Below are 24,017 nucleotides of genomic sequence, written 5' to 3' on the forward strand. Positions count from 1 at the left end.
TTCAAGCTGTATTACAAAGCTGTAATCATCAAGGCAGTAGGGCACTGGCATAAAAACAGACACAGATTAATGGAGCATTATAGAAAACCCAGAAATGGACCCACACATGTATGGCCAGCTAATCTTCAACAAAGCAGCAAAGAATACTCAATGGAAAAAACAACAATTTCTTCAGCAAATGGTGCTGGGAAAACCAGACAGCGACATGCAGAAGAATGAACCTGGACCACTGTCTTACACCATACACAAAAATAAACTCAAAATGGATAAAAGACCTAAATGTAACAGGAAACCGTCAAAACCCGAGAGGAGAAAACAGGCAATCTTTGACCTCAGCGGCACCAACTTCTTACTAGACATGTCTCCGGAAGCATAGGAAACAAAAGCAAGCATGAACTATTGGGACCTCATCAAGATAAAAACCTTCTGCACAGCAAAGGAAACAATCAAACTAAAAGACAACTGACAGAATGGGAGAAGATATTTGCAAATGACATATCAGATGAAAGGTTAGTCTCCAAAAATCTATGAAGAACTTATCAAACTTAACACCCCAAAAGTAAAAAAATCCAGTGAAGAAATGGGCAAAAGACAGGCATGGACACTGGCCAAAGAGGAGATCCAGATGGCTAAGAGGCACATGAAAAGATCTTCCACAACTCATCATCAGGGAAATACAAATCAAAATCACAATGAGATACCACCTCCCACCTGTCAAAACGGTTAAAATTAACAACTCAGGAAATAACAAATGTTGGCAAGGATGTAGAGACAGGGGAATAATTTTGCTCTGCTGGTGGGAATGCAAACTGGTACAGCCAGTCTGGAGAATAGTATGGAGATTCCTAAAAAAAATTAAAAATATGACTACCCTATAACCTAGCAATTGCATTACTATTTATTCAAAAGATACAAAAATGCTGATTCAAAGGGGCACATGTACCCCAATGTTTATACCAGCAAAATAAAAAATAGCCAAATTATGGAAAGGGCCCAAAGGTCCATAGACTTGAGTGGATAAAGAAAGTGTGGTATGTATGTGTATACACACACATACATACACACAATGGAATATTACTTGGCAATCAAAGAAATCTTGCCATTTGCAACAACATAGATGGAACTAGGGTGTTTTGTACTAAGCAAATAAGTCAGGCAGAGAAAGACAATTATATGATTTCACTGATATGTGTAATTTAAGAAACAACAGATCAACATAGGGAAAGGAAAGGAAAAAGAACATAAAAGCAGTAAGTGAGGCAAACCATAAGAGACTCTTAAGTGCGAAGGAAAAAAGTTGTTGGAGGGGTGTTGGGTTGGGAGGATGGGCTAAATGGGTAATGGGAATTAGCGGAGGCGCTGGTTGGGAGGAGCACTGGGTGTTACATGTATGTGATGAATCACCGGGTTCTACTCCTGAAACCAACACTATGCTGTATGTTAACTGACTTGGATTTAAATAAAAATTTTAAAAATATAAATACACATTTTTCCCCAAAGAATCTATATGCTTAACCAACAGTTATGTAAAATAATGCTCAATATTACTAATCAGGAAGATGTAACTCAAAACGACATTGAGATATCACCTCACACCTTTTAGCATTGTTGTAATCAAGAAGAGAAGTCACAACAAATGCTGGTGAGGGTGTGGAGAAAAGAAAACCCTTTTTGTCGCTAGTCTGTTGGTGGAAATGTTATTAGGTTCACTACTGTGGCTAACAATATGGAGGCTCTCCAAAACAGAGAGAGAAATGCCATGTGACCCAGCAATCCCACTTCTGAGTGTATGTCAAGGGAAGTAAATACAAGACTTCAACAAGGTATACACACTCCCATGTTTACTGTAGTATTATTTATAATAGCTAAGATAGGGAAACAATTTAAGTTATACATATAAAAACAACTACCATTCAGCCATGAGAAAGGCTGACATCCTGCTATTTCTGACATCCTGGATGGACCCCATGTGCATTATGATAAAGGAGAAAAGAAAGACAAGTACTCTATGATGTCACTTATATGTGGAAACTCAGACAAACATAAAATTAGAAAAAGTGTGGTTACCAAGAGATGGAGGCTCAGAGGACAGGACAGATGTTGCTTAGGGGAACAATTTATTTTTGAAAGAGAGTAAGTGTGAGTGGGGGAGTGACAGAAAGAGGGGGGAAAGAATTCCAAGCAGGCTCTGCACTGTCAGTGCGGAACCCGATGCAGGGCTGGAACTCATGAACTGTGAGATCATGACCTGAGCCGAAACAAAGATTTGGATGTTTAACCTACTGAGCTACCCAGGCACCCTAGGACCAAATTCATAAAAAGTTGTAAAAATGCTCTAGTTAGCTAAAGCTCAGTATAATATAGAAAATACTGTGTTATAAATCAAATTTGTTCAGTCTAGTAATTATTCCAACCAGAATATTGGAATCAAAATAAAGAATTATGTAATATGATAAGTAGCAACTATCATGATGGTAATCATATTTCAATATAATATCTAATTAACATGTTGTATGCCTTTAATTTACATATTTTCTAGGTCAAATATATTTTAATAAAAAATTAAGGGAGAAATCAAACACAATTGTAAATGAAAGTCATTTCAGCTGATACCACACAAATACAAAGGAATATAAGACTACTATAAACATCTTTACACTAACAAAATGGACAACCTAGAAGACAAATTCCTAGAAATCCAATCTATCCAAGCATGAATCAGGGGAAAAGTTAACAGTCTGAACAAATGACAAGGTCATTGACACAGTAATCAAAAATCACTCAACACAACATGTGCTGTACCAGGTAGATTTACTCATGAATTCTGCAAAACATACAGAGTTAGTACCAATCTTTTTCAAACTCTTTCAAAAGAAATAAAGAGGTAACACTTTCAAAATTCACCTTATTAGGTCAATATTATTCTGATACCAAAGCCAGATAAGGGCACCACAAGAGAAGCCAACTACAATCCAATATCCCTGAATACAGATGCAAACTTCCTCAATAAAACACTAGCAAACCAAACTCAGCAGCATATTACAAGGGTCATATATCATGAACAAGGAGGTTTTGTCCCTGGGGTACAAGAATAGTCCACATTACAAATCAGTAAGCATGATGTATCACATTGATAGATTATATGATCATCTCACTCAAAAAAGGGATTTGACAAAGTTTGACATTCTGTCATGATAAAAACTCAACAAATTATATATAGAGAAGGAATGTGTTCCAGTATAACAAAGGCTAACACCATTCTTGATGGTGAAAGATTGCATGTTTTTCCTCTAAGATCTGGAACAAGACAAGGATGCCCACTTTCACCTCCCCTATTCCCTATAGTACTAGAAATCCTAACCAGAGTGAAGAGGTAAGAAATAAAAGGCATCAGAATTGATAAGAAATAAAATTTTCTCTATTTGATAATGATTGGATTTTATGTATAGAAAACCCTGGAGAGTGCACACACACACACACACACACACACACACACACACACACAAAACAAACCACAAGTGTATCTACTCAACAAATTTAGGAATTTGCAGGATACAAAAATCAGTAGTACTTCTGTACACAAGCAATAAAATATCTTAAGAAAACAGTTCTATTTACAATAGCATAAAAAATAGAATACCTAAGAATAAATTTAACCAAGTTGGTGAAAGAGGTCTATGCTGAAAAGTATAAAATGCTGATGAGAGAAATCAGAGATGACACAAATAAATGGAAAGGTATCTGTGCTCATGGGTTGGATGGATATTACTGAAATGTCCATATGACCCAAAGCATGTATAGATTTAATACCATCTCTATCAAGATGCCAGTGGTTTTTATTTTTACAGAACTAGAACAATCCTACAATTCATCTAGAACCACCAAAGACCAAAATAACCAAAGCAATGTAAAGAAAGTACAACACAGCTAGGACCATCACACTTCCTGATGTCAAACTATGTTAACCATTAAGTTATCAAAACAGTATGGAAAGGGCATAAAAACAGACATATCGAAGTAACCGAATCGAGGGCCCCAAATACACCCTTGCGTATATGGTTATGTATTTCGCAAGAGGACCAAAAATAACCAATGGTCTCTTCAATCCCTGGTGCTGGGAAAACTCGCTACTCAAATGCAACACAGTGAAACTAGATCTCACCTCAAAAAATTAAGTCCAACTGGATTTAAAACTTAAATATACAACCTGAAACCATAAAACTGCTGAAGGAATACATAAGGAAAAACTTAAGGTGGGTCTTGGCAATAATTTTTTGGATAGGACAACTAAAGCACAGCAACAAGACAAAAAACAAGTGGAAATACGTGTCTGAAAAAGCCTCTGCACAAGAAAAAAGAAAGAAAAGGCGTCCTACAGAATGGGATGAAATATTTGCAAACCACACAACTGATAGTTTAGTATCCAAAATACATAAGGGACTCTTACAACTCCATAAAAATCCAATTAAAAAACTAGGCCAAGAACATGAATATTTTTCCAAAGAAAATATTTAAGTGGCTAGGAGGTACATAAAAGGTACTCAGTGTACCAATTATTGAAATTGAAATCAAAGCCAGAGTAAGAGATCACCTCAGACCTGTTGAAGGATTATCTTCAAAACTACAACAGGTGAGCAGTGCGAAGGAGCACAGCCTGTCCCCCGTTCGGGGGAATATAAGTTGGCACAGCCACTATAGGATACTGGAGAAAAAACAGGTGGGTTCTGGCTCAAGATGGCCACGTAGGAGGTTCGTGGACCCACCTCCTCCCACTGGCATATAGAATCTACAGCTCTAGGTGGAAAAAAATTCCTTCTGAAAGATGCCCAGAAACTAGTCAAGCATCTCCTATACATTGGGAAATGAGAAAAACTCACATCAAAATGGGTAGAAGAGTCTGAGACATGATCTGGACATAAACCTCACCCCTGGTACAGCCACATACATTTAGGAGGGAACTCACAACTCTCACCTTCTCCCCAAAGAGTGGAGGGTTTGAACTCCCCATCTACTAACACCCCAACTTTTAAAACCTTCACCTGAGAGGCACCCAAAGCTCCTAGCTTTGAAAGCCAGTAGGGCTTGCATCCGTGAGACCCCGGAGGCAATAAGAAACACGTGGACTCGGGGAATCTTGGGGTGCTCCCTGATCCAGGGCTCAGCACAGCAGACCGCCCATCTTATCTCCCCGAAAGCAGCTTGTACCGTGTGACAATGTGTCTTCTGCCGCTGACACTGAGGGGACACACCCCTTAACTGCCTGGCTGTGGCGGCCAGCAGTCCTGTGGTTTACCAGTCCCACAGGACTGGAGCGAACAACTTTTTAAAAACTTTTTAATGTTTATTGAGTTTCAAAAGAGGGAGAGAAGGAGAGAGGGAACACAAGTTGGGGCGGGTTAGAGAGAGGAGACACAGACTCTGAAGCAGGCTCCGAGCTGTCAGCACAGAGCCCGTTGCGGGGCCCACACTCACCAACTGTGTCACGACCCGAGCTGAAGCCAGACGCTAAACCAACTGACCCTCCCAGGTGCCCCACAAAACTATGTTTTTTAATTTAATGTTTATTTCTTTGAGAGAGACAGAGTACAAGCAGGGGACGGGTAGAGAGAAAGGAAGACACAGAATCTGCAGCAGGCTCCAAGCTCTGAGCTGTCAGTACAGAGCCTGACATGGGGCTTGAACTTACAAATCATGAGATCATGACCTGAGCTAAAGTCAGATGCTCAACCAACTGAGCCACCCACGTGCCCCTATAATTCTTAATTGGCTATTCCCCCAGGGTTCAGTACAAGGGGAACAGACAGAAATGTCCATCTCCTGGTCTTTCCCTAAAAAAGGTCTATTTGACTACTTTAAAAATGGTGTCTGCAGGTCTGGTTTTAATTACCCTGCATCTAGGTGCTGAGATCCTGTTGGGATGCTTACAGAATTTTTACATCCTCAACCCCAGGGAGGGGGGCAATAAAAACTAAGGAGCACCTTTGGTCAGTCAAAAGGTTTGAAAGACAACTAACAACTAGGGTCAGGCTGAAAAAGAAGTTTCAACTTCTACATGAGACCACACTTTCGAGATGGGAAGAGGCGGCCATTTCATCTACTGCAGAGAACCTAAAGCAGATAGTCAAGGAAAGTGAAACAACCGAACATAGGAATATGTTCCAAACAAAACAAGATAAATCTCCAGACATAAAATCTTAATGAAACAGAGACAAGTGATTTACCTGATAAAAAGTTCAAAATTATTGTCATAAAGATGCTCATTGGGGTCAGGAGAAAAATCCATGCACAAAATGAGAATTTCAACAAAGACCTTAATATATACAATTTTTATTTGTCAGAAATAAATTACCCTTGTTGAAAGAAGAGATCACAGTGGATATAGGAAAAACTTAACTGAATGATAAAAATATATCAGATGTTGTAGGATTTAGTTAATGGGGTACTTAGAAACATATGGCTTTAAGTCAATTTACCAGAGTTGATGAAGTGGATATATATGTCAACCTTAGAGGAAGTATAAGAGCGTTCAAGTATATTCATAATAGCCCAAATCTGGACTCAGTCCAAATGTCCATCAACGGAATAGGTCAGTTATAGCCTGTTCTACACAATATTACTACACAGGAAAAACCATGTTACACAATATAAAAGAACTACTGATTCGTAGAATGAGAACATGCCCTACAGGAAAACAGTATCCATATGAGGGCTACTTGGCTCTGGCCACGCCCAACCTGGTAGTTTGGAGGAGAGCAGAGGAGGCTTCTCAATCTTTGGCACCATTTCTCAAGAACCAAACGACTTCTGATATTGCCTAGACTTTCATACGTTCCCTTATTAAAATGGTTCTTTTAGCTTCTGAAAGAGGCCAAGGACTCAACCTGCTCCAAAATGCCAGATGGCACACAGATGTTAAACACTCCCACCATCTTCCTTGATCTCACACTTACCCACTGGAAGACCACGGACTCTAAACTTCCAATGTCCTTTTCTCTCAGAATTCACTTTACCTAAAATGTATATACACCCACATCCCGCCGGCAGTGGCCCTAGATGCTCCAAAACTCCAAGCTCCTTCCAGCTTCCTCCCCTGCCATGGGGCCCCAGAGAGCTTGTCAAGTCTAAGCTGTCACTTTAGCATTCCACCACCCAGATGTAAGTAGGAACAAAGGAAGTTCCCCTTCTTTTTAAGAGGTTTCCCAGAGCTCTCAAACCAAACCCCTGCTCACATCCCATTGACTGTCGTCAACGTGGTCACATGGCCACACTTTGCTATAAGAGACGTTAGAGAAAGCCTTTAATTGCATGGCAATCTTCCCAACTTCAATTCTGAGTTCTTACCACAAAGAAGGGTAGAATGGGTGCTAGGAATTTCTGCCACTACCTCCATTCCAAAAAACAAGTTTCCATGCCAGCAGTTGTTTTTGCAGCTCCGCGTTTTCCTCTTCCAGGGTGTGGAAGAAGAAAAACAGTTGTCTTCTTTATCAGTGTGTAAGCCCCAGTTCAGCTGGCTCAGATGCCCAGGTAGACCTGTACCTTGTGACCAATAGAGCCTCCACTCAGTCAGCATCCCATGCTGTGTGCATGATAACTTTGAACTATGTATATTAGAGGGAATTATTGATGATTTTATTATCCTGATATTGAATATATATATTTCTTGTACTTCTCTTGAGCAATATTTATGGAAGCTTGGCTCCAAAAGTGGAAAGCCTCTGGAATGCCATAGCAGCTCAGTTGGTTGAAGGTCTGACTCTTGATTTTAACTCAGGTCAGGATCCCAAGGTCATGGTATCAAGTCCCGCATTGGTCTCTGCACTGAGCATGGAGCTTGCTTAAGATTCTCCTCCTCTCTCTCTCTGCCTCTCCCCAACTTGTGCTCTCTTGCTCTCTAAAAACTAAAAAGAAGTATAAGTTCTCTTTTAGGATAAAACTATGGCCTCACAAAGGACCTCATCAAGATAAAAACAGAACAAAACAAAACAAAACACTTCTGCACAGCAAAAGAAACAATCAGCAAAGCTAAAAGGCAGCCGAGGGAATGGGAGAAGATATTCGCAAATGACGTATCAGATAAAGGGTTAGTACCCAAAATCTATAAAGAACTTCTCAAACTCAACACCCACAAACAATGCAGCGAAGAAATGGGCAAAAGACAGGAATAGACACTTTCCCAAAGAAGACATCCAAATGGCTAACAGACACATTAAAAGATGCTCAACATCGCTCATCATCAGGGAAATACAAATCAAAACCACAATGAGATACTACCTCATACCAGTCAAACGCTAAAATTAACAACTCAGGCAACAACAGGCGTTGGCGAGGATGTGGAGAAAGAGGATCTCTTTTGCACTGCTGGTGGGAATGCAAACTGGTGCGGCCGCTCTGGAAAACAGTATGGAGATTCCTCAAAAAGTTAAAATAGAACTACTGGGGGCACCTGGGTGGCTCAGTCGGTTAGGTGTCCAATTTTGGCTCAGGTCATGATCTCATGGTCCATGAGTTTGGGCCCCTCAATGAGCCCTGTGCTGGCATCTCAGAGCCCGGAGCCTGCTTCTGATTATGTGTCTCCTTCTCTCTCTGCTCCTCCCTCACTCACGTGGTCTCTCTCTCTCTCTCTCTCTCTCTCTCAAAAATAAGCACTAAGAAAAATTTAAGTAGAACTACTGTACAACCCAGCAATTGCATTACTAGTTATTTATCCAAGGGATACAGGTGTGCTGTTTCAAAGGGGTGCCTGCACTCCAATATTTATAGCAGTGCTATCAACAGTAGCCAAAGTATGGAAAGAGCCCAAATGTCCACAGACAGATGAATGGATAAAGATGTGGTGTATATTACAGACACAGACACACACACACACACACACACACACACGAGTATAACTCAGTAAACAAAAAGAACGAAATCTTGCCAATCTTGCCATTTGTAACAACGTGGATGGAACTAGAGGGTATCATGCTAAGCAAAACTGGTCAGAGAAAGACAAGTATCATATGACTTCACTCGTGTGCAATTTAGGATGATCATAAGGAAGGAAAGCAAAAATAATTTAAAGACAGGGATGGGGACAAAACAGAAGAGACCCTTAAATATAGATAACAAACTGAGGGTTGCTGGAGAGGTGGGGGAGGGGCCAAATGTATAAGAGGCGTTAAGGAAGACACTTATTGGGATGAACACTGGGTTTACACAGAGGATGAATCACTGGAATCTATTCCCGAAATCATTATTGCACTGTATGCCAACTTGGATGTAAATTTTAAAATAATTTTTAATTTAAAAAAATTTTTAAAGAAAAAAATGAGCTGTGGTCTCGCCAGCGAGACCTGTGGGGCACTGACCTCATCTTGCCATGTGGGTACTCACCCATCCTCAATTCTGTTTACTCATGTCATTACTGGTTTTATTCTACATGCATCACTGAAAGTTACCATATGGTTTATTTGGAGCAAAGTGAAATACACACAAATGACTACAGGTCAAGTTTAAGTATTTTGGAGAGGGACAAAAGTCGAAAGGAAGAGTCTTGTCTGAAGCATGAAGCCAAACGATGAGTCATATGCAAAGCAGGAGGCCAGGAGGAACAGGTGGCTGGATGTGACTGCCAGCGGGGAGGACCGCCACTTGTAAGAGGGGATGAGAAGTGGATGTAGGTCAGGCCGGCGGTTCAGAATCGAGCCTTCATTGCTGCACTTGAGTGATGCCACGCACAGCTGCAGAGCGGGCTGGACCAGGTCATAAAAGCCCCGGGAAGTCATAAAGAGAGGTCAATGAAGAGTTTTCTGAGGGAGAAGGGCAACGTCAGATCTTTTTCAGGAAGGCGGTGCTGGTAGCAGTTTGGGGAGTAATCTGAGCGATAGAACCAGCCCTGTGTTCTGGCAGAAACAACATCCAGGGTTCAGTAGCCAAGACGGGAAGTCAAAAGTCATCTCTTAAAAGAAAGAATTGAAGAAACGAGCCAGTTGTAGGATATTCAGGGCAAGGCGTGCCTGGATGAGGTCAGGGGAACGTGGAGGGCTATTTCAAGTCCTTTAGCATCAAAGGAATAGGGGAGAGCAGGGTGGTGCTGGTGCAGACGCGTTCTGCTGAGAACACTTAAAATTCTTGTAGCATTCCCAGGCTCAGATGTCAGCGAGGCAGATTAAAAAAAAATGCATACAGCTCAGAAGTAACCTGTAGATTGGAGGGCCATTAGCCAAACAGAGAGAGGAAATGGAGTCACTCAAGGACATGCAGAGTGGCCATGTGGCTGAGGCTGATCACGGGGAAGCTTTGATTCTCTGTATTCTCTGCTCAAACACCAAAAAGCATTTCAACTTACTACTGCTCCTTGCAACAAATCCTGTAAGCGATGTGTGCTCAAGGGGCCGTGGATGGATAAGCTGTCTCAGGAAGGAGGAGGAGGGGGCAAGGGCTGGGGATACTTTTGGCAGGGAGAAAATTGGAGCAAGTTCCCAGTGGATGAATTGGGGGGGGGGAAGAACATTCTAGCAGATGTGAGAACACTTATAAAATACTCAAGTAGCAGAAAGCACAGCCGTCTTAGCTGAACGGAGCTTAGGTGAGGAGGTGTCCGAAAGGCAGGTCGAGACCAGACTGGAAAGAGCTTCAGCCTTGTCCTGAGGAACACGTACCCCAAAGAGATCTGAGGGTGTCTTAGCCAGGATTGCCCCAATACAGGAATACAAACCTACTGAAGGCAGATTAGGTAAAAGGGAGTCTATTATGAAGACTCAAGAATTCTTCCCTTCTCACGCCCTTTCTTGGCGGGGCGGGGGCACGTGGGCTGTGTGCAGGCTGCGTTATCCCACCAGCTGTTTTTGATCCAGTTCTCCCCAAGCATTAACACGTGTGCCATTCGGCTTTCCTGAGGCACCAATTATGTGAGTCTCCAGGATTTCTTTGCTGTGCTGCTCAGTTCTGTTTGCCTCACCATCTCTGTCTCTGATAATCTGGGACATAATTACCATGAATCCAACACCAGGGCCTGAAGAGAGAGATTCCCTTGTACAAACCCCCTCATTCTGCAGAGCTCACTTAGCAGGGACTCTGGGAGTCACTGCCGATGAAGGGGTCATGGAGTAGGAAAGCATCCTTTACGTATTTACGAGGTGAGTGCATGCCAGGGGTATTCAATCTGCCGTAGGAAGAAAACATGGTGCATCTTGCTGGAGTGCAATTCCCCGCTCTAATTCAGGAAGTTTTTATTGACTTGCTTGCAGGGCATTTGTCCAGGCTGCCAAAATACAGCAAAGGCAAAGTCTCACCTCTCTAGGAGCCTACATTCTAGTTAGGGGAAGGCAGAAAACACAGGTCATGGAGAAATGAATGTAACATAGAGCAGCATTCTATTAGTTAGGATTAGGTGTGGCTTCAAGTGAGAAAATCACGGGCTCCTGGATTGCTCTGTTGGTTAAGCATCCGACTCTTGGCTTCGGCTCAGGTTATGATCTCATGGTTCGTAAGTTTGAGCCCTGCCTCGGGCTCTGTGCTGACCGTGCAGAGCCTGTTTGGGATTCTCGCTCCCCCTCTCTCTCTGCCCGACCCCCACTCAAGCTGTCACTGTCTTTCTCAAAATAAGTAAATTTAAAATTAAAAATCAATTACCAAAAACACAAGCTTAAACGGAGTAAAAGTTTCTTTTCTGCTTTCCTAACACCTGGAGGAAGTTAAGTCCCCCGCGGTATGAAGGGTCAGAATTCGCGTTCCTTTCAGGATTGCTTTCCCACGTGCGCCCACCAGTTTGGCTGCTGGAGCTCCGGCCATGACCTACCGCTTCCCCTAAAAGGAGAAGGCTACCTAACACGTCCCGCCCCACGCATACACCGCTTCCTTTCACATCTCACTGGCTAGCCGAGCCGTCCCAGTGCAAGAAAGGCTGGGAAGCAGGTTTCACATGTGCCTCGGTAAACAGTAGGGATGTAATTATCATAAAAAGAGGGGAGCATGAGTATTGGAGGAAATTAGTATCCATCACGGGTCAGGAGTAACACAAAGGGGGCGCAGGGGCCAGGCGGGATGGTTATGGGATGGTCTAGTCACGTAAGTGTCAGAAGAACCTCAGGAAGAAACAGACAACACGCTCAGAGCTGAAGGAAGAACACGACAAATTCTGGGAAGGCCCTCGCGCTCCGTGCACGGGAAGGACAGCAAAAGGTCAGGGTGGCTGACTCCAAGGAGACCGGAGGAACGTGCTGATCAAGCGACGCCGGGTGCTTACTTACCACAGTAAGCAAGATCATCATCTAGAAAATCAGGGTTTCAGGAGGGAAGAGAGACTGCATTTATGGGGTCTTAGGGGCCGGACTTGAATGGATGTACGAGGGCCTTTCAATGTGGGAACCTAACTGGGTTGGTAACCGCTCTCGTGCCTGGAAGACACTACTAGGCAAGGGCTTCTGAGCCAGACTGACACGCAGAGAGTTCTTGGCTCCGCACCCCGGGGAGTGGTCTGTGCAGAGAGCGCAGGTCACACAGATGAGCTCTCCTGAGCGAGGCCGTCCTGGGAAGAGTGTGGTGAGCGGCCTAGTGTCTGCATTAGAGGAGTGCAGAGATTCAGGAAGAAAACAACGGTACTTACTGCTTTCCGGCCTTATCTTCCTGGCAAGAATTTTCTGGAGCGAAGACTAAGGTCCTGTTGAGGAGGGCTACTCAGTTTGCTGCAGAGCTCCGGCTTTCCTACATGCCCTCCGGAGGCGGCCCGTGGGGGCTGGTGGGCCACAGCAGGACTTAATTTGGATTTTCCTTCAAGATGAGGGTCTCGTGCTGAGAAGGAAAGAAGGAGCACCTGGGCTGCTTGCTGCACTCATTATCAGGGCTGTCTGAGGCAGGCTCCAGGCTCCAAGCGGTCAGCAGAGAGCCTGATGCGGGGCTGGAACCCACGAGCTGTGAGACCATGACCTGAACGAGTCAGACGCGTCGCTGACTGAGCCACCCAGGTGGCCGTCATTTTCCCCTTTTTATATGAACACCAATCTTAATGAATTAAGGCCCCCTGAAGCACTTCATTTAAACTCGATTGCCTCGGTGTAAGGATGCAGGTCTGATTCAGGTTTCCCCTCTGACCTTGGAGGCCAGCTAACACCATTAACATTTCGGGGGGCGGGCCTAAAGATGGAGGTTAAGACTAGTCACGCCCTACGTGAGGGTCCTGGGTCCGCTCTGTAATTGGTTAAAGTTACTGTCAATGATGTGATGCTATATTGATTGGACCCCCTGTACCTGTGTCACAATTTCCTGTAACTCCCCTTCCCAAACTCATAAAAGGTCCTGCCCCGCCATGTTCTGGGCCCGCTCCACGTGGATCCACTGTGTTGTTGAGTCTGTGAGCCCGAGCTTAGGCTGGCCGGGCCTACATTCATAATAAAGCCCTTTGATTTTCATGCGTGCTTCGGCCTCCCTGGCGGTCTCTGGTTTTTGGGGGCGATATTAAAATCTGGGTACAACATCTGTACCCCTCCAAATAAGGTCCTATTCTGAGATTCTGAGGGTTAGAACTTCAAGTGACTCCCAAAGACACAATCCAAGTACAATGAATAGGATGGTGAGGGGCAAGAGCATGGGAAGAGAGACAAAATGGAGGCTCTTACTGTTGTATAGGCGGGTGTGCCTAGGAGGAAGTTGGTCATGGAGAGGTAGAAAGGGGATGGATTCTGGGTGTATTTTACGTATTCTGATGCTGAAGCCAACAGAGTTCCTGATGGACTGCACGCAGGATGGGGAAAAAGAATCAAGGACCACGAAGGCTTAGCCAGTGATGAAGTAAAACCTACTCAGCTGCTTCCTGCCCCAGGATCTTTGCACTTACTTTCCCTCAGCCTGAAACACTCTCCTCCTAGATCTTCTCATCATTCCAATGTTAACTTAAATGTCTCTTTAGAGAGGCATTTCCAGACCTTATGACGTACAGCGATCACATCACGCTGTCTCAGCTCGCTGTCTGCCCTGATAACTCATCGATACGCTATTCTCCATCTCTCACCACGGACCTGGAAGTGACGCCTAGACTGTGTTAGCAGTTCCTACGACAGCACCTTGCCAACAAGCCTTCAGTAACCGATTGAATCAGTGAATGGATAACGACCTAGTGCCAACAGGAGAGCAACAGGGAAATGGAGAGTGACCTGTAGATGTCTAGTGTGGAGGACGGGGCAGACAGCAGATAAGGACCCACATCAACCTGGCTTTCACAGAGATCTGTTTGTTCCCATAACCACTGGGTTGAGAGTGGGTTTCGTACCTGATTTGATTCAACAGCTGGAGGTTTTCATCAAAGACGTGTCTACTTCTCTGCTGGGCATCAGCTCCCGCCCCAAACTGACTTTCCCTAACATGGTGAAGGGGCCAGGCAGGGTCCAGGTGTCACCCCAATCAACTCCCTACCTGGAAGAGGGAGAGAAGCATGTCTCCTGCGTGCCCCGTCAACGGAGTGGATAGGGTTGTTTTCCATGCTCCCCCACTCGGCTTTGAGCCTCAGAAGCCCTCACTGGTTCATCCCTAAACCATTTTTTGTGGCAACAGAAGTGGGGCTACTTTGTAATAGAGCAAGGGTTCAAGAAACCTGTAGACAATGCTTTTTAAGAAATCAACTAGGGGCACCTGGGTGGCTCAGTCTGACTTCGGCCCGGGGCATGATCATGCGGTTCTTGAGTTTAAGCCCCACATCGGGCTCTGTACTGACAGCCTGGAGTCAGCTTTGCATCCTCTGCCCTCCCCTCTCCTGCTTGCCCATGCTCTCTCTCAAAAAACATAAACTATTAAAGAATAAAAATCAATAAGTTATACCTATTGATAGTTACTATATTGGAAATTTAAAATAAGAAATTTAAGGGGCGCCTGGGTGGCTGTCAGTTAAGCATCCGACTTCAGCTCAGGTCTTGATCTTACGGTTCGTGGGTTTGAGCCCTGTGCTGACAGCTCAGAGTCTAGAGTCGGCTTCAGATTCTGTGTCTCTCCCCCCTTCTCTCTCTCCCTCTCTCTTTCTCTGTCCCTCCCCCACTCATGCTCTGTTTCTGTCTCAATAATAAACATTAAAAAAAAAAAACCAAGAAAAATGGGGTGCCTGAGTGGCTCAGTCAGTTAAGCTCCGACCTCAGCTCAGATCATGATCTCAAAGTTGGTGGGTTCGAGCCCGACGTCAGGCTCTGTGCTGTCAGCTAGCTCAGAGCCTGGAGCTGCTTCCGGTTCTGTGTCTCCTCCTCTCTCTGACCTTCCCCACTAATGCCCTCTCTCATCTCACTCTATCTCTCAAAAAGTAAATAAACGTAAAAAAATTTTTTTTTAAAAAGCAAGAAATTTAAAAACATTGAGTTCCTTTAAAAACACTTTTAAACCTGTTACATTTTAACAACATTTCATGAAAAAGGATAGTAAATTTAGTAAGAGTGGCTACAGCTTTACACGGTCTTGCAAGTCTCTTTGATGTCTGGCTTAATGGAATACACGTGGCTTCTCCGCAGTCACTCTGTTGCCCTGTTTTTTTGGTGGCAGCTTATGAAGAAAATCCAGCCTCCATCAGGTATGTGATTGGAAAAAGGAAGATGTGTATTAGCCTTAACAGATTACAAAGAATAGCCACATTATTACGGTAAAACCTAGCAACGTGGAGCTTAATATGGGAAACTTTTGTATCCTATTACATTAAAATCCTTGGGTCTCTCTTGCACTTTGAATTTTTTTAATGTTTTTATTTATTTTTGAGAGAGAGAGAGGGAGAAAGAGAAAAACAAAGAGAGAGAGAGGCAGCATAAGCAGGGGAGGGTCAGAGAGAGAGAAGGAGTCACAGGATCTGAAGCAGCTCCAGGCTCTGAACTAGCTGTCAGCACAGAGCCCGATGCAGGGCTCAAACCCACAAACTGTGAGATCATGACCTGAGCCGAAATCGGACGCTCAACCGACTGAGCCACCCAGGTGCCCCTCTCTTGCACTTCTAAAGAACCCTTTACCCATGCAATGATTTGGACACCAAGTACTGGCTTACAAATTATTGGTTCACTGATTTTTACATATCTTCTAAATATGGACATACAACACTGAAAAGTCACTGGGGTTATTATCACAGAAATATTTTTTTAATGTTATTTATTTATTTTTAATTTTTTATAATGTATTTTATTTTATTTTTGAGAGACAGAGAGAGACAGTGTGAGCAGGGGAGGGTCAGAGAGAGAGAAGGAGACACAGAACCAGAAGCAGGCTCCAGGCTCTGAGCTAGCTGTCACCACAGAGCCCGACGTGGGGCTCAAACCCATGAAACGTAAGATCATGTCCTGAGCCAAAGCCGGTGCTTAACCGACTGAGCCACCCAGGTGCCCCTTTTTGAGGGACAGAGAGAGACAGAGCGTGAGCAGGGGAGGGTCAGAGAGAGGGAGACACAGAATCTGAAGGCGCTTAACCGACTGAGCCACCCAGGTGGCCCTATCACAGAATTCTTAAAAGTCTGAAGTATTGGGAACATGACAAACTCATGAGAGCAAATTGAAGCTTTCCAAAATTCTAATTTCATTTGAAAGCTCAAGTTTTATTATCAGCAATATTATCAGTTTTCCTTGAAGTGACACTTGGTTCCATTTTTGAAAAAGTACCTTTCAGAATAATCGCAGCTTAGGTTATTCTTTCCATTACGAAAGATGTTCCATTAGAAACATAAAGAAGTAGCTAGTTCAGTTCGAAAGCCTCCAGAGAACTAGCGGACTTTGGTGAGATCACACGTGCTTCACAAACACTCTCCATTTATCCAACACAGCGTTAAAGGGCAAGGATTTAGAAAGCTTGGGGTTTTTATTGCTCCGTCAAGGATATTAAGTGAAATGAGTGTATTTTTGCGGCGAGTCCGTGGTGACGATGGACAGCTGGGCACTGGCGTGCTCTGCTATCTGGCTTGGATGCACACTAAGGTGCTGGTCCCTGAAAAGTCAACACAACGCAAAGGCAAATACGACGCAGTGCGCCATTGGGAAGCATTTCACCTCAGGGCCCCTGGGTGTGTCTTGGGGGCACTCCAGCGGCTCAGGGTCCACACGTCAGACGCCACTGCCCTGCGTCTGCTAATCCTGGCCCATCCCCAGAGCGCAGGGGGGGGCCAACTTCCCCCGAGTGGGACCTTGGCTGGGGAGAGACTGACAATGGATCTGAACGAAAATCTTCGCGTGAAGAGAGGGAACGGGGCCGTGGACCAACAAACACCCACTAAGAGCCAGAGGTAAACAACCTGAACGTTATTACAACTCTAACTTCTGGGTGAGAGGTTTGGACTCGGGACAGTAGTGAAAGACACTTCCAGATTTCATGCAATATTAAAAAAAAAGTACCGTGTAAGTCTTCTGCAACAAAGATACCTTGTTTTAGTTTTCCAAGTGAAACAAAGGCTTGCATGGTAGCTGACGAACAGAGGCCGAGTCCTGGGCTACAATTTTACGTTGTTCGTGAATAGAAGTTTTCGTGTTGGAGATCTTCCACGGACTCACACAGAGACAAATGTGTCCCTTTCTTTCTAAGGGCACGGCATCCAGATCGGCGCCCTGGGTTACCACCTCAGAGAGTCGATTTACAGCACAACTGCTTAGGTGACAGCTTTCAGGACACTCCACGCCTGAGTTCGTGCACATTCAGTTTGGGTGTTCCTCACGGCCCTCAGCGACGCACCAAATCTCACAGCATTCCGGGCGAATATTCTGTAGTTTGTAGCACACATAGGATTGCTTACTCAACTCTGCTGTCAGTTTATTTTGTGTCGATTCCAAGATCTGTTGAGAATCTATACTTGAGGAGGATTATTTTAGGATGATCGCAAATAAAATCTCCTCTATCTGAATATTATAAAAGTCTTATCTTCTGTTTTGTCTAGTGTGCCCCTGTTTTTCATTTTTTGGTTAATGTCTATATGTTTAAATCCCATCTGGTTTTTGTCGTGGTGTTAGTTGTCATGTTTCTTTACAACATTTTTACAAAACAGACAGTAGTGTCAACATGGTTTTTTGACTAGTTCATTTTTTGTTTCAAAAGCCACTTTCAAAAATTCAAGATACACAGTACATGCATTTCTCAGCTCTTCATTTTGCTCAGCTGAAACTTCTATTTCTTCACTAGTAAAATACGATGACTGTAGCTTTAGAGTATGTTTTGGTACTAACTGGAAAGATCCCACCCCCACGTGTTGAGGTTCTATTGCTGCTATAGCAAATCACCGCAGTTAGTGGCTGAAGTCATATAAATGTCTTATCTTGGAGATCAGAAGTCTAAACTGGAGCCTCACTGGATTAAAGTCAGGGTGTCAGCAAGGCCTAGTTCCTTCTGGTTTCTGGGAAGGGCTCTGTTCCGCAGCCCAACCCCCTTCCTTGGCTCCCAGCGGCCTTCCTCCGCCTTCAAAGCCAGCAAACAGGCTGAATCAGTCTGAGCCCCTCCTCTGCGTCCCCCTTTCCATTTGTAAGGGCTCTGATGATTATATGGGACCTACCTTAACAGCCCAGGACTCTCTCAAGGTCAGTTGATTGGTAATCCTAATTCCAACAGAGTCCCAAATTGTCCTTTGCCACGTAAATTAACTCACAAGTTCCAGGAATTATGTTGGGATCTTTGGATGACCATCATTCTGTCTGCCATTCAATATTCCTCCTTTAAAAAAAATTCTCGAGCTGTCTTCCTTCATGACTTTTAGAATGGATTTGCCAAGGGCCCACTGTACTCTACTATCCTACTCCTTTGCACCTCCCCTCAAAAAAAAATCTAGTTAGATTTTTAGTGAATATGTCTTAAAGTCAGTGTGGGGGTATTTTATTCATTGTAACAATGATAAAAACCACCCTCCCGTTCATCATATCAGAGGAGAGATGATTACTTTTCTTGCTGTATGTAAAAAATATGAAATGGTTTTCATAATGGAAAGATATACTCTATTTGCAAATACATGATACAGTTATCCATTACTTTTCTGGATATTTTATTTTTGTTATCTGTTGGCTATTTTTTATGATTTTTCATTCTAAAAAATTTTTTTTTAATGTTTATTTTTGAGAGAGAGCAAGAGGGGTATGGGCAGAGAGAGAGGGAGACACAGAATCCGAAGCAGGCTCCCAGGCTCTGAGCCGGTGGGGGGCTCAAATCCAGAAACCGTGAGATCATGACCTGAACCAAAGTTGGACACTTAACTGACTGAGCCACCCAGGTGCCCCTCTTTTTTCATTCTAAATAAATATCCATGTTCAAATCTAATTTTTTGTGACCTGTTTTTTTTAAAAGGCTCCCACACCACCAGCTAAGTTCCACGCCCTGTGGAACTGTTTCCACTCCTTCTGTAAACAGAAATGAAATTCCACCTGGTTACTCCAGCCTGAAACTTGGAAGGCATTGCTCACTCCTCCCTTTCTCACCACCACCAGCTCATTAACTCCTGTGGATCACACCTCTTGGCTTTTTAATTTTTATTTGCCTATATAATAAGTAAATCCCAACTCCCCCTCCCCCTTCCTCCAACACACACCTCACAAGGGTCACAACCTCAGGCCCTTTATCTGTACTCCAGCTTTATCTTTGGAAGCCAGTAGGGGGGGGGGAGGGGGGATCAATATTTCTTTGTAAAAACTTGAAACAGTATGGGAAGTCCAGTTGAACTTCATCTGCCCTTCCTTCCCTGCCCCAGAGATCATCACGGTCATCAGAAGTTTCTAGATATTTGCACATAGAAATAAATGGCCTTAGTTTTTACTAAAATGGGAGAACTACGTATGTTATTCAGCAACTTACTTTTCCCTGCATCCTGGAGTGTAGGACCGTTCGTTTGGATGTTTGTTCCTTTCCACCCACAGCACAGCGTTTTCCTTGGCCATCTCTGTGATTCATGTCATCATTCTACCTTGGACGTTCACTGAATTAGATGTATTGATTCAAAGGGTATCTATCTGTTCAGGTTTACTAGATACTACCAAATTTCCTCCAACAAGGCTGTACATGAGGAATTAACTTCTTGTTCTCCACACATGGTCCCTAACAAGGTCTAAGCCCACATTATTTCTAGCTAGGAGTCTAGCACATCTCCAAACTGCTTCCAATCTACTTCCATGCCACCTAGAACTTTTTTTTAATCTAATGTCACTTCCTTCTTTAAAACCTATTAGTAGCTTTCCAGATCCTTTAGGATGATGTCTAAAATCCTTTATATCTCATAAACTGTCATGTGGTTCTTGCCTATCTGTCCTTTCCTGATTCAACCTCTATCATCTGTCTCCTTCCCTTGCCCCACTTTCTTCACCAATATTTTCAATCTATTCCATGGACAGCCCTCAGAATCTGTAAGGATGTGCTCATGAGAAGTTTCTAAGAACCTGACTTTCGGATGCTTACGTTTCCTAAAGCCTATCTGCCTATGAAGGCCAGACCCACCTTGCATTTCATGATGGTCCCCATCCACTTGGTCCACCTCAAATCTTACTATATTGTACTGCAGGGAGGTGGAAAGGTGTAACAAACTTGAGGACACCAAAAGAGAATTTTAAAGTTTCTTTTAATGAAGGCATCATTACGGCAAGCACTGTCAATGAAACTTTACTTTTATTTACAATAATTACCAGATTTTGTGATACACATCGATTACACGGTATAATGCTAACAATGGTAACAGCTCAATCCAGAAGGAATTTTTACTTAGATACTTGATAGATCAGTAAAAGACTGAATCATAAAAAGATATTCCATAAAGTCAAATTCTGTGACAGAAGTGGAATGAAATGTGTTTTCAAGGAGAAAAAGAAAGCATCAATATAAAATTCTAATTAGTAAAATCTTAAGTATTAAATAGATCATGATGGGTAATAAATCACCATGGTATTTATAATCCACTCAGACCATTTATAAGATTTCTGTAATCACTTTAAAATGGGGGGGGGGGCGCCTGGGTGGCCCTGTCGGTTAAGAGCTGCGACTCTTGGTTTCGGTTCAGGTCACCATCAAGGGGTTCATGAGGTCGAGTCCGGAGTCGGGCTTTGTGCTGGCGGCACGGAGCCTGCGTGAGATTCTCATGCCCCCTCTCCCCATGCCCCTCCCCCACATGCATGTGCAGTCCTTAAATAAACACACATTAAAAGAAATAAAATGCTGTAACTCATCAGAAGTTCTGTAACTAATTAAACTTATGATACACAATTTTAGCTATTAACTTACAAACGCGTGAGGGAAATACAATTCTTTCAGGGAGCAGCCAATTTTTTTTTTTAAAGTGTGGCCCATTCCAGCAGTCCACACGGGGCTTTTCGGAACTTGAGGACCCTGCAGGCTCTTTTTTTTTTTTTTTTTTGAGGGGGTGGAGGGAGGAAGGGCAGAAGGAGAGAATCTTTTAAGTTTGTTTATGAGAGAAAGCAGAGGATGCCAAGCACGGACTCCATGCGGACAGCAGAGGACCTGACGTGGGCCTCGAACCCACGAACCCTGGGATCACCACCGGAGCTGACGCCGGAGGCTGAACCAACTGCGCCGCCAGGCCCCCGGCCCCACCCACTCTCATTTCAGTCCTTCGGGTGCGGGGTTCTCACGCGGGCGGCTCCCCCGCTCGTCCGTCGCTGACGCCTGGCGAGCTCCGCAGTCACGCTCCATCCTAAGGCGGCAGTTCGCGGAGCCTCCTCGGTCCGTAGACGAAAGGAACGCCCCGCGCCACGTGGATAGGCGCGTGCTCTCTGTATCCCCCTCACGGCGCGGCGACCCCCATGACAACCCCGCACCGGAAGGCCGCCACCGCACCAGCCTGGCCCCCGCTGTCTGCCTCCCGCTCTCAGCGTCTGCAGGCCAGGCTAGCGGTGCCTCTCTAAAGACACCGTTTTTCGGGGCGCCTGGGTGGCTCAGTCGGCTAAGCGTCCGGCTTCGGCTTTGGCTCAGGTCGCAATCTCACGGTTCGTGGGTTCGAGCCCCGCGTCTTGCTCTGTGCTGACAGCTCAGAGCCTGGAGCCTGCTTCGGACTGTGTCTCCCTCTCTCTCTGACCCTCCCCTGCTCACGCTGTCTCTGTCTCTCAAAAATAAATTTAAAAACATAAAAAAAATTTTTTTTAAAGACCGTTTTTCTTGAGTGGTGGAAGAGGAAGTCAGCTCGCTAGGAATTCGGAAAAAAATGCACAAGGTAAGAAGCAGAAGCAGAGGGTGTGGGCTGACTACAGCTTAAGAAGGGGCGGGAGTGGCCAAGGGAAAGAGAATCTGCCACAGTTAGTAGGAAGAGGGACGAGCACAGGGAGTAACCAGGTGGGTAGGGGCTGGGTTTGGATGTAAATGGGGACAAGAAAGACTCAGAGCTCTCCGAGTCCCCATGCCAAAACACTGCAGAGACCTTTACACGGGGTGACTGCCAGTAACTGGGGCGTACCTCACAGAAAGCGCGTTTGCACACGTCACGCCTAAATACCGACTCCTTACGTGCAGATCGTTAAGGGAACACCGAGCCTGCTGTCTCTCTTCACACATTTTTCTAATTATAGGGATGTCTGGTCTCAATTAAAGGATGCAGGAGCGGCGGTGATTACGCACATTATCCACGCCCATGACTTTCCCCTCCAAAAAGAAATGTAGGGCTTTGCACAGTACATGCCCTTACTCTCCATAGAAAGGGGAAGTCTGGTAAAGTCTTTTGTGCAATGCTTCCTGTTGCCAACCGACTTGTCCAAACACTTCTCGCCTTACGAACTCTACCTACCTGGCTTCCTCTCCTACGATAACCATCTACCAATGATACCACATATCAATCATGAACAGATAGAGAAAGTAGCCACTGTCCTGGCCCGGATTATAATTTTCCGTTAAACTGCATCCATGCATGAAGCTACCCCACAGGTAGGAGAAAACAACCCTTTTTCATTTAAAACACCTGGCGTTCTTTTCAAGTGCAACTCTCCCGGGAAAGGGTTACATATTAAACTGCTTTTGGTGAAGCCAAAGGGCAGTTAGAAGGATCCAGAAGTTCGCTGGATCTGTTTTTACATCAATAAAACAACTGCCAGGCCTCCGCAGATTCTTGTGAAGGTCACCAAAGTAGGTCAGTACTTTACATATTCTTTGTGCGGAGTCCTGGTGCTTTTTAAGGACGACCCAAGAAAACGACGCTTATATATTTACGCAGCCCCTGGGGCGGGGGTGAAGCAAGCGTAAATTGGCAAGGTCCGACCCAAGTGTGGGAAGAACCTCGCGAAAAGGCCGTCCAACTGCGCGCAGCATGTAACTATCATCCTCATCGCGATGGAAGAAGGGAGCCTGGTGTCGCACCACCCTAGCGGAAGGGAGGGAGTCCTGTGCACTGGCTGGGGAGAAGGGAAAGCCGCGGAGAAGGCGGGGGGTGTGGGAGCCGCCCCGAGAAGGAAGCCACCTTGCCAAGCCCAGCCGGGACAGATAACCCGGGGCGGAGCTTTGATGGCCCCAACTGCTCCGGTTACGTCTTTTTGGCCTTCCCAAACTAAACTTGACAAATATTTGCTGAATGCATGGACTGGAGACCGCAGAGTCTGCAGCGCCCGAGATACAGACACAGCGCGCAACTCTGCACCGGGAGTAAGGGGACGTCTCGGCTTAAGGGGCGCATCCCGGGGCCAAGGGGCCCTCAGAGCGTGCGAGCTGGAGGCGGGGCATGCCCTCAAAGCAACCCGGGCCCAGAATCCAACTGAGGGCACACACGACCGCCCGGGCCCCCTCTTCTGGCTCGCACCCACCTTCAACCCGCGGGCCTGGCCGTGGTCACCTTCCTTCCCGCTTCTGCAGCGAGGCCGGGCTTTGGCGCATGCGTAGTGCACCCAGCCTGCCGGTCCGCGCTTCCGGTCGGCGGTTGGGTTTCCACTGTCAGCGCACTTGACCAATCAGAGAACGTGTTAGTTTCATGGAATCCCGCCCCCTAGGGGGGACTATGGCAACCGGAGGCCATTCAGGCGGCGTGTTGTTGCCGCGGAGCCCCGCCCCCGCCAGGGGTACCGGGTGACGGGCCAGGGTCATGGGGTGTAAACGCTTCTGAGCTGCCGAGCCTCGCAGCGCGGCCGCGTCCCCTCGCCCCGCGG

General features: G+C 45.0%; 1 pseudogene; it reads right to left on the bottom strand.

The window, feature by feature from the left end:
• LOC115286888 overlaps nt 1-6,783 on the bottom strand; it is a 68,196-nt pseudogene extending 61,413 nt beyond the window's left edge.
• Between the last annotated feature and the right edge of the window lie 17,234 nt (nt 6,784-24,017).

The sequence above is a fragment of the Suricata suricatta genome, chromosome 1, assembly GCF_006229205.1.
Source record: "Suricata suricatta isolate VVHF042 chromosome 1, meerkat_22Aug2017_6uvM2_HiC, whole genome shotgun sequence".
NCBI classification, from domain to species: domain Eukaryota; kingdom Metazoa; phylum Chordata; class Mammalia; order Carnivora; family Herpestidae; genus Suricata; species Suricata suricatta.